Raw genomic sequence first — 14,888 nt, 5'->3', positions numbered from 1 at the left:
CTGGTGGGTGAGTGGGTGGGTGGGTGGTTGGGTGAGTGGGTGGGTGAGTGAGTGAGTGGGTGAGTGAGTGAGTGATTGGGTGAGTGAGTGGGTGAGTGAGTTGGTGGGTGAGTGAGTGGGTGAGTGAGTGAGTGGGTGAGTGGGTGGTTGGGTGAGTGGGTGGGTGAGTGAGTGGGTGGGTGAGTGAGTGAGTGATTGGGTGAGTGGGTGAGTGAGTTGGTGGGTGAGTGAGTGGGTGAGTGGGTGAGTGAGTGAGTGGGTGAGTGGGTGGGTGAATGGGTGGGTGAGTGGGTGGGTTTGTGGGTGGGTGGGTGAGTGAGTGGGTGGGTGGGTTAGTGGGTGGGAGGGTTGGTGGATAGGTGAGTTATTGGTTGAGTGGATGAGTGGGTGGGTGAGTGGGTGGGTGGGTTGGAGAGTGGGTGGGTGAGTGGCACCGGCTATCGAAGAGATGCAGCTGATGCGGTAGGGAAGGATGTAGATCCTGGCACAGTAGGGGGGTTACAGGTGGTGCATCTATCTGCCAGCCATCTCAGTCAGTCAACCCGTGGCACCACTTGAGTCTGATTCAACAGCCCTTGCCCCAACTGTCTTGGGAGACTACACGGGGGGCCTTTGTTGTTGCCTCTGTGCGCGTGCTGAAGTGGCTGGGCGTGCTAAGTGGCTTTAATGACGGCGCATTCACTCCCACCCCTCTCTCCCTCGCTCCCTCCCTCCCCTCCCTCCCTCCCTCCCCTCCCTCCCTCCGTCGCTCCCTCCATCCCTCCCCTAACTCCCCTCCCTCGCTCCCTCGCTCCCTCCCTCCCCTCCCTCCTTCCCCTCCCTCCCTCGCTCCCTCCCTCCATCAAACCCCTCCCTGCCTCGCTCCCTCCCCTCCCTTGCTCCCTCCCTCGCTCCCTCCCCTCCCTCTCCTCCCCTCCATCCCTCCCTCCCTCCCCTCCCTCCCTCCCTCGCCTCCCTCGCTCCCTCCCCAGTCCATTAAAGCCTCTGGCTCGCGCCACGCTCAGCGCATTGGCTCATCGCGACTCCGAGGTGAGCGAGCGAACGAGTGGGGCACGTGAACCCCCGGGCCGCGTGAACCCCCGGGCCGCGTGAACCCCCGGGCCGCGTGAACCCCCGGGCCGCGTGAACCCCCGGGCCGCGTGAACCCCCGGGCCATGTGAACCCCCGGGCCGCGTGAACCCCCGGGCCGCGTGAACCCCCGGGCCGCGTGAACCCCCGGGCCGCGTGATGGGTTAGCGACTTTGTTGATCATGTGACCCTCACCACGTTCTAGTGATGGGTTAGTGACTTTGCTGACCACGTGACCATCACCACGTTCTAGTGATGGGTTAGTGACTTTGCTGACCACGTGACCATCACCACGTTCTAGTGATGGGTTAGTGATTTTGCTGATCACGTGACCATCACCACGTTCTGGTGATGGGTTAGTGACTTTGTTGATCACGTGACCATCACCACGTTCTAGTGATGGGTTAGTGACTTGCTGATCACGTGACCATCACCACGTTCTAGTGATGGGTTAGTGACTTTGCTGACCACGTGACCATCACCACGTTCTAGTGATGGGTTAGTGATTTTGTTGATCACGTGACCATCACCACGTTCTGGTGATGGGTTAGTGACTTTGTTGATCACGTGACCATCACCACGTTCTAGTGATGGGTTTGTAACTTTGCTGACCACGTGACCATCACCACGTTCTAGTGATGGGTTAGTGACTTTGTTGACCACGTGACCATCACCACGTTCAAGTGATGGGTTAGTGACTTGTTGATCACGTGACCATCACCACGTTCTAGTGATGGGTTTAGTGACTTTGTTGATCACGTGACCATCACCACGTTTCTAGTGATGGGTTAGTGACTTTGTTAATCACGTGACCATCACCACGTTCTAGTGATGGGTTTGTGACTTTGCTGACCACGTGACCATCACCACGTTCTCGAGATGGGTTAGTGACTTTGCTGACCACGTGACTATCACCACGTTCTAGTGATGGGTTAGTGACTTGTTGATCACGTGACCATCACCACGTTCTGGTGATTGGTTAGTGACTTTGCTGACCACGTGACCATCACCACGTTCTAGTGATGGGTTAGTGACTTGCTGATCACGTGACCATCACCACGTTCTAGTGATGGGTTAGTGACTTTGCTGACCACGTGACCATCACCACGTTCTACTGATGGGTTAGTGACTTTGCTGACCACGTGACCATCACCACGTTCTAGTGATGGGTTAGTGACGTTGTTGATCACGTGACCATCACCACGTTCTATTGATGGGTTAGTGACTTTGCTGATCGCGTGACCATCACCACGTTCTAGTGATGGGTTAGTGACTTTGTTGATCACGTGACCATCACCACGTTCTAGTGATGGGTTAGTGACTTTGTTGATCACGTGACCATCACCACGTTCTAGTGATGGGTTAGTGACTTTGCTGACCACGTGACCATCACCACGTTCTAGTGATGGGTTAGTGACTTTGCTGACCACGTGACCATCACCACGTTCTAGTGATGGGTTAGTGATTTTGCTGATCACGTGACCATCACCACGTTCTCGTGATGGGTTAGTGACTTTGTTGATCACGTGACCATCATCACGTTCTAGTGATGGGTTAGTGATTTTGCTGATCACGTGACCATCACCACGTTCTAGTGATGGGTTAGTGATTTTGCTGGCCATGTGACCATCACCACGTTCTGGTGATGGGTTAGTGACTTTGCTGATCACGTGACCATCATCACATTCTGGTGATGGGTTAGTGACTTTGCTGACCACGTGACCATCACCACGTTCTAGTGATGGGTTAGTGACTTTGCTGATCACGTGACCATCATCACGTTCTGGTGATGGGTTAGTGACTTTGCTGACCACGTGACCATCACCACGTTCTAGTGATGGGTTAGTGACTTGCTGATCACGTGACCATCACCACGTTGTAGTGATGGGTTAGTGAGTTTGTTGATCATGTGACCATCACCACGTTCCAGTGATGGGTTAGTGACTTTGCTGATCACGTGACCATCACCACGTTCTGGTGATGGGTTAGTGACTTTGTGATCACGTGACCATCACCACGTTCTAGTGATGGGTTAGTGACTTTGTTGATCACGTGACCATCACCACGTTCTAGTGATGGGTTAATGACTTTGCTGATCACGTGACATCACCACGTTCTAGTGATGGGTTAGTGACTTTGCTGATCACGTGACCATCACCACGTTCTTGTGATGGGTTAGTGACTTTGCTGATCACGTGACCATCATCACGTTCTCGTGATGGGTTAGTGACTTTACTGATCACGTGACCATCACCACGTTCTAGTGATGGGTTAGTGATTTTGCTGATCACGTGACCATCACCACGTTCTAGTGATGGGCTAGTTACTTTGCTGATCACGTGACCATCACCACGTTCTAGTGATGGGTTAGTGACTTTGCTGACCACGTGACCATCACCACGTTGTAGTGATGGGTTAGTGAGTTTGCTGATCACGTGACCATCACCACGTTCTAGTAATGGGTTAGTGACTTTGCTCATCACGTGACTATCACCACGTTCTAGTGATGGGTTAGTGACTTTGCTGACCACGTGACCATCACCACGTTCTAATGATGGGTTAGTGACTTTGCTGATCACGTGACCATCACCACGTTCTAGTGATGGGTTTAATGACTTTGCTCATCACGTGACCATCACCACGTTCTAGTGATGGGTTTATTGACTTGCTGATCGCCCCCCATCACACTGTATTTATTTTTCACTCCTGTCATTGTGCGTGTGCGTTGCTTATTGACTCAGAGAGAGAGAGAGGACGACTGAGAGAGAGAGAGGGCGACTCAGAGAGAGAGGACGACTCAGGGAGTGGACGACTCAGAGAGAGAGGACGACTCAGAGAGAACGACTCATAGAGATAGAGGACGACTCAGAGAGATAGAGAGGACGACTCAGAGAGATAGAGAGGACGACTCAGTGAGAGAGAAAGGACGACTCAGAGAGAGAGGACGACTCAGAGAGAGAGGACGACTCAGAGAGAGGACCACTCAGAGAGAGAGGACGACTCAGAGAGAGAGGACGACTCAGAGAGAGAACGACTCAGAGAGAGAGGACGACTCAGAGAGAGAACGACTCAGAGAGAGAGAGGACGACTCAGAGAGAGAGGACCACTCAGAGAGAGAGAGGACGACTCAGAGAGAGAGGACGACTCAGAGAGAGGACGACTCAGAGAGAGAGAGGACGACTCAAGAGAGAGGACGACTCATAGAGAGAGAGGACGATTCAGAGTGAGGGAGGACGACTCAGAGAGGACGACTCATAGAGATAGAGGACGACTCAGAGAGATAGAGAGGACGACTCAGAGAGAGAGAGGACGACTCAGAGAGAACGACTCATATAGAGAGAGGACGACTCAGAGAGAGAGGACGACTCAGAGAGAGGACGACTCAGAGAGAGTGAGGACGACTCAGGGAGAGAGGATGACTCAGAGGGAGAGAGGACGACTCAGAGAGAGAGAGGACGACTCAGAGAGAGGACGACTCAGAGAGAGAGGACGACTCAGAGAGAGGACGACTCAGAGAGAGAGGACGACTCATAGAGAGAGAGGACGACTCAGAGGGAGGACGACTCAGAGAGAGTACGACTCAGAGTGAGGGAAGACGACTCAGATAGAGAGGACGACTCAGAGAGAGAGGACGACTCAGAGACAGAGGACGACTCAGAGAGAGAGGACGACTCAGAGAGAGGACGACTCAGAGAGAGAGGACGACTCAGAGAGAGTTCGACTCAGAGAGAGAACTACTCAGAGACAGAGGACGACTCAGAGAGAGAGAGGACGACTCAGAGAGAGAGGACGACTCAGAGAGAGGACGACTCAGAGAGAGAGGACGACTCAGAGAGAGAGAGGACGACTCAGAGAGAGAGGACGACTCAGAGACAGAGTGGACGACTCAGAGAGAGAGAGGACGACTCAGAGAGAGAGGACGACTCAGAGGGAGAGAGGACGACTCAGAGAGAGAGGACGACTCAGAGAGAGAGGACGACTCAGAGGGAGAGAGAGGACGACTCAGAGAGAGAGGACGACTCAGAGAGAGGACGACTCAGAGAGAGAGGACGACTCAGAGAGAGAGGACGACTCAGAGAGAGAGGACGACTCAGAGAGAGGACGACTCAGAGAGAGGACGACTCAGAGAGAGGACGACTGAGAGAGAGAGGACGACTCAGAGACAGAGTGGACGACTCAGAGAGAGAGGACGACTCAGAGTAAGAGGACGACTCAGAGAGAGGACGACTCAGAGAGAGGACGACTCAGAGAGAGAGGACGACTCAGAGAGAGATAGGACGACTCAGAGACAGAGGACGACTCAAAGAGAGAGGACGACTCAGAGAGAGAGGACGACTCAGAGAGATAGGACCACTCAGAGAGAGAGGACGACTCAGAGACAGAGTGGACGACTCAGAGAGAGAGGACGACTCAGAGGGAGAGGACGACTCAGAGAGAGGACGACTCAGAGAGAGAGGACGACTCAGAGGGAGAGAGGACGACTCAGAGAGAGAGGACGAGTCAGAGGGAGAGGACGATTTAGAGAGAGAGGACGACTCAGAGGGAGAGAGGACGACTCAGGGAGAGAGGACGACTCAGAGAGAGAGGACGACTCAGAGAGAGAGGACGACTCAGAGAGAGAGAGAGAGGAAGACTCAGAGAGAGAGGACGACTCAGAGACAGAGTGGACGACTCAGAGAGAGAGGACGACTCAGAGAGAGAGGCCGACTCAGAGACAGAGTGGACGACTCAGAGAGAGAGAGGACGACTCAGAGAGAGAGAGAGGACGACTCAGGGAGAGAGAGGACGACTCAGAGAGAGAGAGGACGACTCAGAGAGAGAGAACGACTCAGAGAGAGAGGACGACTCAGAGAGAGAGGACGACTCAGAGAGAGAGGACGACTCAGAGTGAGGGAGGACGACTCAGAGAGAGGACGACTCAGAGTGAGGGAGGACGACTCAGAGAGAGAGGACGACTCAGAGAGAGAGGACGACTCAGAGAGAGAGAGAGGAAGACTCAGAGAGAGAGGACGACTCAGAGAGAGGACGACTCAGAGAGAGAGGACGACTCGAGAGAGAGAGGACGACTCAGAGAGAGAGGACGACTCAGATAGAGAGAGGACGACTCAGAGAGAGAGGACGACTCAGATAGAGAGGACGACTCAAAGAGAGAGAGGACGACTCAGAGAGAGAGAGGACGACTCAGAGAGAGAGGACGACTCAGATAGAGAGAGAGGACGACTTAGAGAGAGAGGACGACTCAGATAGAGAGGACGACTCAGAGAGAGAGGACGACTCAGAGAGAGGACGACTCAGAGTGAGAGAGAACGACTCAAAGAGAGAGAGGACGACTCAGAGAGAGAGGACGACTCAGAGTGAGGGTGGACGACTCAGAGAGAGAGTACGACTCAGAGAGAGGACGACTCAGAGAGAGAGGACGACTCAGAGAGAGAGGACGACTCAGAGAGAATGAGAACGACTCAGATTCTTCACAAACATGCTCCGTTGGTTAGATTTAAAACTACAGGCAACAGCCCACCATGGTTTGATCCTTTGATTACTAAACTCATGAAGACTAGGGACAAGGCTTGGGCATGTGCTCAGAAAAGTAATTTGGTAAATGACTGGCTAGAACACAGGATTTTAAGGAATAGATGCGTCAAAAAAATACGGCATGCAAAAAAATGCCTACTTTTCCTCCACTCTCCTGGAATCACACGGAAATGCCAGGATCTTCTGGAAAACAATCAAATGTATCGAAAAGGCATCCAAAGCAGATAGATAATCTGCCCATTGAGCTTAACCGAAATGTGGAATATTTTTCAGAGCCCCAAAAAATAGTTTACAATTTTGACCTTCATTTTTCTGAAGCTAGTGACCTTTTTGATCATGTATTGGGAGTCACCCCTGCGCATGCAAATTCCTACACCCCTGTCCAAACATTAAACGAATTTAGTTTCCAGCCAATCCACGAAAGTAATGTTCTGAAACAACTGTCCTACCTCAAAGGGTCCTCCTCTACCGGAGAAGATAGTTTTCCCGTCTTTGCTCTACTAACTGTTGGTCACCTAATATACAAACCTATAGGCCCATATTTTCAACCTGTCCATCAAAGAAGCATCAGTTCTTCTAGAATGGAAACATTCCTATGTCTGTCCACTTCACAAAGGGGGCCCTAAAGATGATCCAAATAACTACCGACCTATCTCAATTTTGTCCCCGTTGATGAAAAATTTGGAAAAATTATTGAACTATCAAATTAGCAGTTTCCTGTCCAACAACAATCTACTACATCTAAAACAATCTGGGTTCCGAAAAAAATACAGCACCACATCTGCTGCATTAGACTATTTGAATCAAATTTACAATAGCCTTGATAATAAGCAGTACTGTGCCTGTCTTTTTCTTGACCTGTCCAAAACTTTTGATACAGTCAACCACACATACCCTGCTTAGTAAACTAAGTTGCCTCGGTTTCTCCAAACACGCAGCAGAATGGTTAAAAAAGGACCTCTCTTCTCGCACCCGAACTGTATTCACAGATGGTTGGAGGTCAAACAGTGTTAAGATAACAAAAGGGGTTCCACAGGGTTCCATCCTCGGCCCCCTCTTGTTCTCTCTTTATGTCAATGACTTGGGCACTGACCTGGATCATTCCAGGGTAAATCTGTTCGCAGATGACACGATACTGATTACTACTGGCCGCTCTCCGGATGACGTGATTGCTAAGCTCCAGGGTGATTTCAACAAACTACAACATCAGCTGGTTGCTCTTAAACTAGTCCTGAATGCCTCCAAAACCAAGGTGCTATGCTTCTCACCAGGACTAAAGCAGGAAGTTATTTTTCCCCAATTACATTCCTTAAATAATTATCAAAATAGAGCAAGTCAAGATCTATAAGTATCTTGGGGGCATCCTGGATTCAAAACTGAATTTCCAAGATCACATTGATTTTATTGGTAAGACGACAAAAATAAAAATTGGTTTTCTGTATCGACACAAGCACTGCTTCCCCCCAATGTTCCGTTTGGAATTGATAAAAGCTACCATACTGCCTCTACTTGATTACTGTGACATCGTGTATAAATCAGCCTCCAGTACTGTACTGAAGAAGCTTGATTCCATATATCACTCGGCCTTAAGAGTTGCATTGAATTGCCCATATAGGACCCACCACTGTGATCTTTACATTGGGTCAAACTTAACTTCTCTTAATGTTCGACAGCCGAATTTCCTCTCTGTTTCGAAGAACAAATGTGACCTAAGGTCTTCGCTCATTTACCAGATTCACATTCCTTATTGCCGTACAAATACTGGAGGAAGGGCTATTGCTATTGATGCCCCCAGGGTCTGGAATGCTATCGCCAATAAACTGCAACTTGAATCACTACCTATGAGATCTTCACTCAAAGCTGCTCAAGAGGAGTTGTACACCCCTAGCTGCCACTGCTATTCAGTGGCCTAAAATCAAATGTTTCGCTCCGGATGACCGCTGCAAAGTATGATCTTGTGTTTTGATTTAGTGTGCTGATCTTTAAAGGTGCATTGAACAATTTTGATACTCCGACTGATGCTCCTGCTGTTGTGGAGTGATTCATGTAGCGAGCTATGGCTACAGGGTTTGGTGGTACATGTTGTTTATGTCGTTTATTGTGAAATTTCGGTCACAGTTCCTATGATCACTGTTACATTGCTTTTATGGCTTTATTTTGGTGATTTCGAAAACGTTTTTTGGTTTGGCCATGTTTGTTTGTTGTAGTACGGAGTTAGACTGATGGCCTTAATCTAAGTTGTCTTGTGGTTGTTGTTGTTGTTTGACTTGCATCCCACTGGGATTTTTGCACACAGCATTGGTGGTGTACACGGTGCTTTTTCTGGAAGATTTTTTGCTGTGTTTCCTGGATTTTTCTGTTTGCGCGTAGTCACTTGAAGATGTTTTTCTTGATCATATTTTAGTTTTTTGTTTGTTGCGGTGGCACCCGATTCAAGAGCCGAATGGCTCACAGGGCTATAGACCAAATAAATTAAAGTAAAACTGAGGCCACTATGGGTTTGAATTGGGTCCTGGGTGTGGGCAGATCAGCTCCACGGTAGGTCCTGGTGTCAAGGACATGGGCCCGCATCTGCTGGTCCGTCACTATGTAGTCCAGCAGATGTTCTTGCTTGGACCCGGCATGCATCCACGATGTGGTGTGGATGCGCCGATGCAAGAACAGCGTGTCGGTAATTACAAGCCCATGGGCTGCACAAAAATCTAGCAGCCTCCTACCGTTGTTATTAGGGCCAGCCCAAAGTAGCCTGGGGCTTACAGCTTCCCACACCTCACCACCACGCTCCCACGCCCCCTTCATTTTTTTATTCAGAAGAAGAGCCACTCCCTTTTGTTTGGCAGTCTCCTGCCCCGAGTAGAGGACTGCCCACCCCTCATGGTGGCAGGAGCCAGAGCCGGTCCACCGGACCTCCTGAATGCCACAGAGATCCAGGCGGTACCAGTCCAGCTCCCGACAGAGGAGTGGCAGCCTCTCCTCCGCAGTGAGCGTTCGAACATTCCACGTGGCCACCCGTAGTGGCTTTTGCTGATTCAGTCTCCTGGCTCCGCCAAATGGGGTTTGGCCCGGGGCCTCCGGCCCAAGCTTAATTCGATCTTTTTTGTGGTTTGGTGGTAATTGACTTGAAGGTGGAGGGGTTACCAGCCCCTCGCACCCGTCCAGAGCCCCCTCCGGCCGCTGTGGTGGTCACAGATGAGGGGAATGTCCCACCACCACCCCCACCACCACCACCACCACTACCCCCACCACCACCACTACCACCACCACCCCCACCACTACCACCCCCACCACTACCACCCCCACCACCACCACCACCCCCACCACCACCACCATCCCCACCACCACCACCACTACCACCACCACTACCACCACCACCCCCACCACCACTACCACCACCACCCCCACCACCACCAGCCCTGCCCGTCTGTGTGCTCCCATCGCGTGGTGTCTCCGCGCTCTGTTTGGGTTTCGCGAACTTCGAAATTAAATCACCGCCGAGGTGCCGCGTCAGCGGGAGCGGTGGCGGTGGCATTAGCGGCGCTCTCAGCGATGGGGACGCCATCAACATCATCATCAACATCATCATCAACATCATCATCAACATCATCGTCATCATCAACATCATCATCATCAACATCATCATCAACATCATCATCAACATCATCATCAACATCATCATCAACATCATCATCATCAACATCATCATCATCAACATCATCATCAACATCATCATCATCATCAACATCATCATCAACATCATCATCGACATCATCATCGACATCATCGACATCATCGACATCATCAACATCATCATCAACATCATCATCATCACCATCAACATCATCATCAACATCATCATCAACATCAGCAGCAGCAGAGGCATCAGCAGCGGCATCAGCAGCGGTATCAGCAGCAGCATCATCATCAGCACCAGCAGCTGTATCATCATCATCATTATTAGAGCGAGCAGCTGTATCATCATCATCAGCACCATCACCGCCACCATCACCACCATCACCACCATCACTACCACCATCACCGCCACCACCACCAACACCAACCCCACCACCACCACCACCATCACCGCCACCACCATCACCACCATCACCGCCACCATCACCACCATCACCACCACCACCATCACCACCACCATCACCGCCACCACCATCACCGCCACCACCATCACCGCCACCACCATCACCACCATCACCGCCACCACCATCACCGCCACCACCGCCACCACCGCCATCACCGCCACCACCATCACCACCATCACCACCACCACCACCATCACCACCAACCCCACCACCACCACCACCGCCATCACCGCCACCACCATCACCACCGCCACCACCGCCACCACCGCCATCACCGCCACCACCACCACCATCACCACCATCACCACCACCAACACCAACCCCACCACCGCCATCACCGCCATCACCGCCACCATCACCACCATCACCATCACCACCACCATCACCACCACTCTCCCGTGTCCCGTACCCTCATTTTACCCCCCGGCCCCGCCCCTCGTCCCGCCCCCCCCCCCTTTTGACCCCCCCACCCCGCGCTGATGGATTTTGAAACCCGACCCCCACCGAGACGCGGAGGAGCCCAGTTACCCAGCCCTCCCAGCTCCACCCTGAGCCCAGCTCCACCCTGAGCCCAGCTCCACCCTGAGCCCAGCTCCACCCTGAGCCCAGCTCCACCCTGAGCCCAGCTCCACCACTGGGACCAGTTACCCAGCCCGCCCAGCTCCACCCTGAGCCCAGCTCCACCCTGAGCCCAGCTCCACCCTGATCCCAGCTCCACCCTGACCCCAGCTCCACCCTGAGCCCAGCTCCACCACTGGGACCAGTCACCAAGCCCTCCCAGCTCCACCCTGAGCCCAGCTCCACCCTGAGCTCAGCTCCACCCTGAGCCCAGCTCCATCACTGGGACCAGTCACCCAGCCCTCCCAGCTCCACCCTGAGCCCAGCTCCACCCTGAGCTCAGCTCCACCCTGAGGCCAGCTCCATCACTGGGACCAGTCACCCAGCCCTCCCAGCTCCACCCTGAGCCCAGCTCCACCCTGAGCCCAGCTCCACCCTGAGCCCAGCTCCACCACTGGGACCAGTCACCCAGCCCTCCCAGCTCCACCCTGAGCCCAGCTCCACCACTGGGACGAGCTCCACCACTGAGCCCAACTCCACCACTGGGACCAGTCACCCAGCCCTCCCAGCTCCACCCTGAGCCCAGCTCCACCCTGAGCCCAGCTCCACCCTGAGCCCAGCTCCACCCTGAGCCCAGCTCCACCAATGGGACCAGTTTCCCAGATCACCCAGCTCCACACTGAGCCCAGCTTCACCCCCGTAACCAAAAAAAAATTATCCCTCTGAGAATGAGGTTCAATATCGACCCTGACGATGCCTGCTGCTGTAGATGTGGAGTCTGCGTCTCTCATCATCATCATCACGTTGGCAAGGAGATGTTAACTACCTCGCCTGGTATACAGGAGGTCGTGGGTTCCATCCAGACCCTGACGATGCCTGCTGCTGCGGTATATTTGGAGTCTGCGTCTCTCTCTCATCATCATCACGGTGGCTATGAGATGTTGACTACCTCGCCTGGTATACAGGAGGTCGTGGGTTCCATCGCGACCCTGACGATGCCTGCTGCTGTATTTGTGGAGTCTGCGTCTCTCATCATCATCATCACGTTGGCTAGGAGATGTTAACTACCTCGCCTGGTCTACAGGAGGTCATGGGTTCCATCCCGACCCTGACGATGCCTGCTGCTGTATATGTAGAGTCTGCGTCTCTCTCTCATCATCATCACGGTGGCTATGAGATGTTGACTACCTCGCCTGGTCTACAGGAGGTCGTGGGTTTGCGTCCCTCTCTATCTCTCATCAAAATAAGCTGCCCGGTGCAAATGAAAAAAAAAACTCGTAAAAATAGCTTTTAATAGCTTTCGAGTCTTAGGGGAAATGCGACGTGCCCGGTGAAGGTGTCTCTCCTCCCCTAACCCCATCGATGAGCAAGCGGGCTCACAGTCGTGGGGCTCGATTCGCACGTTCACTCGTGAACAGACGCCCGAAGACACAGGGAAGTGATTCTTAGCATGGGGTGGCGTGCACCACAGGTGAAGAACCACTGCGCTACACTATACACTACTATACACTACTATACACTACACTATACACTACTATACACTATGATACACTACACTATACACTACACTATACACTACTATACACTACTATACACTACTATACACTACACTATACACTACTATACACTACTATACACTACACTATACACTACTATACAATACTATACACTACACTATACACTACACTATAGACTACTATACACTACTATACACTACACTATACACTATACTATACACTACTATACACTACACTATACACTACTATACACTACTATACACTACACTATACACTACACTATAGACTACTATACACTACTATACACTACACTATACACTACTATACACTACTATACACTACACTATACACTACTATACACTACTATACACTACACTATACACTACTATACACTACTATACACTACACTATACACTACGATACACTACGATACACTACACTATACACTACACTATACACTACTATACACTACACTATCCACTACTATACACTACACTATACACTACACTATACACTACATTATACACTACACTATACACTACACTTTACGCTACTATACACTGCACTATACACTACTAAACACTGCAATACACACTGCACTATACACTATTATACTCTACACTATACACTACTATACACTATACACTACTATACACTATACACTACACTATACACTACTATACACTACTATATACTACACTACACTACACACTACTATACACTACTATACACTACACTATACACTACGATACACTACGATACACTACACTATACACTACACTATACACTACTATACACTACTATACACTATACTATACACTACACTATACACTACACTATACACTACACTATACACTACACTATACACTACTATACACTACACTATACACTACACACTACTATACACTACTATACACTACACTATACACTACTATACACTACTATACACTACACTATACACTACTATACACTACACTATACACTACTATACACTACTATACACTACACTATACACTACTATACAATACTATACACTACACTATACACTACTATACACTACACTATACACTACACTATGCACTACTATACACTACACTATACACTACTATACACTACACTATACACTACTATACACACCACTATACACTACTATACACTACACTATACACTACTATACACTACACTATACACTACTATATGCTACTATACACTACTATACACTGCACTATACACTACACTATACACTATTATACACTACTATACACTACACTATAGACTACTATACACTAAACTATACACTACTATACACTACACTATACACTACTATACACTACTATACACTACACTATACACTACTATACACTACTATACACTACACTATACACTACTATACACTACACTATACACTACTATACACTACACTATGCACTACTATACACTACACTATACACTACACTATAGACTACTATACACTACACTATACACTACACTATACACTACACTATACACTACACTATACACTACACTATACACTACATTATACACTACACTATACACTACTATACACTACACTTTACACTACACTATACACTACTATACACTACTATACACTACACTATACACTACTATACACTATACACTACTATACACTACACTATGCACTACTATACACTACACTATACACTACACTATAGACTACTATACACTACACTATACACTACACTATACACTACACTATACACTACATTATACACTACACTATACACTACTATACACTACACTTTACACTACACTATACACTAATATACACTACACTATACACTACACTATACACTACACTATATACTACACTATACACTACACTATACACTCCTATACACTACACTATACACTACTACACACTACACTATACACTACATTATACACTGCACTATACACTACTACACACTACACTATACACTACACTATACACTACACTATACACTACTAAACACTACACTATACACTACTATACACTACACTACTATACACTACACTATACACTACACTATACACTACTATACACTACACTATACACTACTATACACTACACTATACACTACACTACTATACACTACAC

At 49.6% G+C, this 14,888-nt stretch overlaps 1 protein-coding gene across 1 annotated transcript in view; it reads left to right on the top strand.

Annotated features, from left to right (window-relative positions):
• Positions 1–935: 935 nt before the first annotated feature.
• Positions 936–14,888, top strand: part of LOC116956782 (putative defense protein 3) — a 39,458-nt gene continuing 25,505 nt past the window's right edge. Inside the window, exon 1 of the mRNA XM_032978606.2 lies at positions 936–1,029. The gene's annotated coding sequence lies outside the window, so the exon portion shown is untranslated. The remainder of the gene's footprint in view (positions 1,030–14,888) is intronic.

This window comes from Petromyzon marinus, chromosome 67 (genome assembly GCF_048934315.1).
Source record: "Petromyzon marinus isolate PM22_M1 ecotype Great Lakes invasive population chromosome 67, UKy_Petmar_22M1.pri1.0, whole genome shotgun sequence".
NCBI lineage: Eukaryota > Metazoa > Chordata > Hyperoartia > Petromyzontiformes > Petromyzontidae > Petromyzon > Petromyzon marinus.
This window is presented reverse-complemented; position numbering and strand designations above follow the sequence as displayed.